This window comes from Nannobrachium achirus (genome assembly GCF_963921795.1).
Source record: "Nannobrachium achirus genome assembly, chromosome: 4".
Lineage (NCBI taxonomy): Eukaryota > Metazoa > Chordata > Actinopteri > Myctophiformes > Myctophidae > Nannobrachium > Nannobrachium achirus.
Genome location: NC_137813.1, coordinates 1,847,316 through 1,852,758, shown reverse-complemented (window position 1 = coordinate 1,852,758; position 5,443 = coordinate 1,847,316). Strand labels below are relative to the sequence as shown.

At 48.1% G+C, this 5,443-nt stretch overlaps 1 pseudogene across 1 annotated transcript; it reads right to left on the bottom strand.

The window, feature by feature from the left end:
* Positions 1-902: 902 nt before the first annotated feature.
* On the bottom strand, positions 903-4,992 carry LOC308283531 (homeobox protein Hox-B2a-like; annotated as a pseudogene). The gene is made up of 3 exons: positions 4,476-4,992; positions 2,191-2,321; positions 903-2,104 (listed from the first exon to the last, which is right to left on the bottom strand). The product of its transcript is annotated as a homeobox protein Hox-B2a-like (transcript).
* Positions 4,993-5,443: the final 451 nt, after the last annotated feature.

The window sequence follows — 5,443 nt, the reverse complement described above, 5'->3', positions numbered from 1 at the left end:
TGGTAATAGTTCAATTAATAATAAGTGCATACTAATAATAATTGGGAATAATAACAATAGAATGTAGCTAATGCGTCTAATTATTAAATATAATAATGTTTTAAAATAAAAACCAAGTGCTTTAAATAATTGAATAATTTGTCTATATTTTAAAATTGTGAAATTGTGAAAATGTACTGAACTTACAAACATGTAGCAGTGAACACAGTGAGAAGGATGTTGTTGTATTGTTGTTTTATCTCATTCTAAGCATTGAAACCTTAATTATCAAACATTGAACCAAACCCACTAAGGATATCAGAGAGCGACCGCATTACAGCCAACCGAGGATAAAACTCATCATTAATTCATCACTCATTACAATCCTCATTTATTTACCTTCCACATCTCAATAAAACACACCAGATCACAGTTATAAATGTTTCTGTTTTTTTATTATTATTTCAACTATGAAAATAATGTACAATAAATAATTTCATGTTTTTTTTGTTGTTTTTTTTGTTTCGTTTTTTGTTTTCACTATTAAAGAATCTCAATAAATAAAACTAACTGGTCTAAAAGTCGGGTCTCTTTTTTTCCCTCCAGAAGGGTTGTTTTCTCCTTTAAGAGAGAGAAATATTTCATTTCATTTCTTCTTCATTTTTTTAATGTCTAAAATCAGTCCAGCTATCATCATTATTATAGATGCCATTAAAACAGTTCCTGAGAAGTCATTTAACAATCGTCGATTTAAATCCGCCGCCGAAAACGGCTCCGACCAAAACACTGTGATCAAATACAAATAAAATGAAACTAAAATAAAATAAAATAAAAAGATTAATACTGCGACGAAATAAAGTCAATAAATACCTGACCATTTGGACAAAGGGAGCAGAATAAATCCACGTTAATTCGACGGGGAATTCAAACTCCAAACATCTACCGTTAAAAAATAAAAAATGGAAAAACATTTGGACCGACTTCAACTCGGCTCAGGATTTAAACTAATTAATTGAAATAAAATAAAAAGAATCCAGCTAGAATAAAACAATAAAAAATAAAATAACAAAACAATAGCTTTCAATCAGAAATGTTTTTGAGGAATGTTTGCCGAGACTTTCTTTCCACGCCGTCCGTTTCCTTTCATTTTGTCCGTGAAAAAACGTCTCCTCCATGAGTGGAATTGTTTTCATTCCCCCCGTTATATTGTCGGGTTTATTTTGATCGGGGAGGTTTTATTTAATAATAATAATAATAAAAGATGAATTAGAAGTTGAGGTGCTGCAGGTCTATGGTGCAGAGTGTTGAGGTGAACAGATCGAAGTCCTCCTCGCTAAAGTCCACCGGGGACTCCAGGCTCTCCTGCAGGCTGGGAGAAAGCACGGCCTCCCCGGAGAAGAAGCTCAGCTCTGGGAGCGACGAGGAGGAGGACAGCGAGGAGGAGGCGCACGATGAGGCCGCGGGAGGAGCCTGAGCGGCGGCCTGAGCAGCAGCCTGAGCCCCGGAGGAGGAGAGAGCGGAGGTTGTGCTGGAGGAGGCTGAGGACGAGTTGGAGGACGAGGAGTCACGCTGCTGCTGCTGCTGCTGCTGCTGCTGCTCCGTGAATGAGTGCTCAGAGGCGGGGAGATGAGGAGGAGGTTTAGCCGCGGACGGGGCTCCGTGGGCCGGCCGGTTATTAATGTCATCAGAGGTGGGCGTCGGGGTGAACGTGGTGCTGGAGGAGGGGGATCTGTGGCCAGATGACAGCGGTGGGAGCGGGGGTTCTGGGCGGCCCGGCCGACCTCCGTCCTCCGGCGTGGGCTGCGCATTGTCCCCGCTGTCAGTGCTGTGAACGTAGGCGGTGGGAGTCGCCTCGCAGTCGGCGGCCGCCGTGGGCGACGCTCCCACGGTGGTTCCCGAGGCCTCCAGCGGCTGGCTGGAGTAAGGAGACGAGGCGTCCGCTCCCTCCAGCGGCTCGAAGCCCAAGCCCGGCTCCCCCGCGGAGGAAGAGTCGTGGCCGCTGCCCGCGCCGCCGTCCCGGCCGCCGCCGCCGTGCGTCGTCTGCCGCTTGTGTTTCATCCGCCGGTTCTGGAACCACACCTTGACCTGGCGCTCCGTCAGGTCCAGCAGAGCGGCGATCTCCACCCTAAAACATTATATTAAATAATATTAATGTAATATATAATACATAATAATATCATATCATTATATTTCTTATTATTCATATTTTACCTGCGAGGCCGGCACAGGTACTTGTTGAAGTGGAACTCCTTCTCCAGCTCCAGGAGCTGCGTGTTGGTGTAGGCCGTCCTCAGCCTCCTGGATCGGACACCCCGCCGTCCAGCCCCGCTAGGCTGGGGGGTCTGGAAGCACGGAGAGAGCGATTATTAGAGAAAACATTCAACTGAGTCTCTATAGTTATTTTATACTAGTCTCTAAATGAATAAATATATATCAATATATAGCCATGTTTATCAGGAATTGCATTTAGAACGTTGTAAAATAAAATGAAAAATGAATGAATGTCTTATTGAATTGTATTATTATTGTGTATGAAAATACATTCCCCTCCTGCCTTGAGAGGTGCTTGTGGCACATGCACGCACAGACACACACACACACACACACACACACACACACACACACACACACACACACACACACACACACACACACACACACACACACACACACACACTACTATTATTGTATTAGTAATAAAATAGTAATGAAAACACATAAACCTTAAAGTATCATTTAAACACACCCCCCCCCCCCCCCCCATCACTGTCACAGTCTGGGCCAAGAACATAACTTTTAACACTGTTCCCTCCTTGGCTCCGTTAGAGGCCCATAAAACCACACATAAAGACTGATTATCTAAATGTCAAACATGTTATTTCCCCGTCCTGTTAGTGCTGCGTGCGCTGCTGCTGCTGGGGACGACCCGCTGCGTGCGCGTGTGCGTGCGTATGCATGAGAACACGCACGACACCGAAAAAAAGAAAAGGGTGAGAAAAAAAATTATGGGAGTGAGGAGAAAATGGAGGCGACGAGTCTGCTGTTAAGAATGTTGTGTGACATGAGATGGTGAATTATTGTGAAGGATACTGTAGAAATACACCTCTCTCACGCACGCGCGCGCATGCACACACACACACACACACACACACACACACACACACACACACACACCACACACACACACACACACACACACACACACACGTGCGCGCACATGCACTCAGAAATGGGGAGACACCAACAAAATCCAGAATCCCCATGCATGCAGAAGAATCAAAAAGCGAGCTTTCAACAGAACTCAGCCTCTGTGGCTGTAGCTGTACTGCTGCTGCTGCTGCAGCCTGTTGGAGCATCTCATCTCCACTCTGAGGCTTCCTGCAGGACATAAAATGGCTTCCTCCTTCATCAAGACCTCTTTTTATAAGGCTTTCATAAGGCTTTTATAAGGGTGCAACGTATGCCTATTGAGTGAGTGTGTGTGTGTGTGTGTGTGTGTGTGTGTGTGTGTGTGTGTGTGTGGTGTGTGTGTGTGTGTGTGGTGTGTGTGTGTGTGTGTGTGTGTGTGTGTGTGTGTGTGTGTCCCTGCATCCTGCTTCCTCTCCCCCCCCCCCCCCATCCATCCTCCTCCATTCTACACCTCCATCCAACATGGCGGCCATCCTCCCATCACCACCAGCTAGCTGCTGCTGCTGCTGCTGTTATGAGTATATATCATTCTAGCTCCATGCACGCACGCACCACGCGCACGTCTCTGGCTGCTGGCGCGACCACGGCGCAATCAGACTGGCTGACATGTAGATCCCCCCCCCCCCCACACTGACACACACACACACACACACACACACACACACACACACACACACACACACACACACACACACACACACACACACACACACACACACACCGCTGTCTATATTATCTGCTGGATGAGAGAAGAGATTAAATCCACACAAACGTGCTTTATCGCCGTGCGTCTTTACGCACGAGGAGACATGGATGATGTTACGCACGAGGAGACATGGATGATGTTTACGCACGGAAAGCTGAGAATGATTGAAGCTGCTGCTTCTTATGCTGCTAAAATATACACGTTTATAAAAGTCAACCACCACGTGCACGCAGTTAAATATAGACTGGAACATGTCCACACTGTCTGGAGAAAATGCGTGTGCTTGACGTGCGCGTGGAGTATATTTACATGCACGATATGTGAGCCGCCGCGACGGCTCGTGCAGAAATCACTGCAGCATATGCAGTGGTCACACACACACACACACACACACACACACACACACACACACACACACACACACACACACACACAGGGGAGGACAATAACATGATATCAATGGCACATAAAAAGGTGATATCGTGCAGGTTGCAGGACAGAATAAGATTAAATGAAAGAAATGTAAAGCCAAGCACGCGCAGCGCGCACGCCCCTGATTCTCTCCTCCATCCATCCATCCATCCATCCATCCCTGCTGCACCGACCTGTGGGGGAATCCATGCCCGCCGCGGCATACCCCGAGGCGGCCGGCGACGGGGAGGACGAGCCGCTGGGGATGACCGGATCCTCCGCCGCACGCAGGGCCGTTGCTGCCGGGCTTGGAGCCGCCCTTCTTCCCCGACTTCTTCTCTTCATCCAGGGAACTCGTGGCCAGCGACCGGCGGCGGTCGCGCCCGCGGCCGGGGCAGGGCCCTGGCCGGCCGGGCAGTGATGCTGGTGCGGCCCCCCGGTGCGGTGCATGGTGCTGGAGGAGGCCGTTGGAGGCTGCGGTTCTCCGGCTGTGCTGCTGGCTCCTGCCGGCTGCTCTGGGCTGGCTGGCTGAGCACGGGCTGCACAGGCTGGGGGATGGTGCTCTCGAAGGGAGGCGGAATTACTGTCGACTCCTTGATTGATGAAGTTTGAAATGACTCCAGCACCGAGGGGTAGGACGTCAGGCACTCGGCGAGGGACGGCTGGCTGTTGATAAACCCGATCTCCCTCTCCAGTTCAAAATTCATCGCTTTCCTCCTCCGGAGCGAAGCGGGGTTCAAAAGCTCAAAACACGGGGCGAGAGTCACGCAGAGCCCCCTTAAAACACCATCCGTGCCCCCCTCTCTCTTTAAAGAAAAACATAAAAGATGTCTCACACAATACAACAATCACAGCACACACACAGTCACACACACACACACACACACACATACACACACACACACACACACACACACACACACACACACACACACACACACACACACACACACAGTCACATCTCTCTCACACACATACACACAATAAAAAACACACACAGATGCCCCTCATATAAAACAATAAATAAAAAATAAAATAAATAAATAAAAAAAACTCGCGACCGTTTTATAAAGGCCCCCCGACCGCTGCAGCGTCTATTAGCAGGCTGTATAAGATAATAATAGTGAATATTGGTTCATATTAGCGTCGCATGGGGAG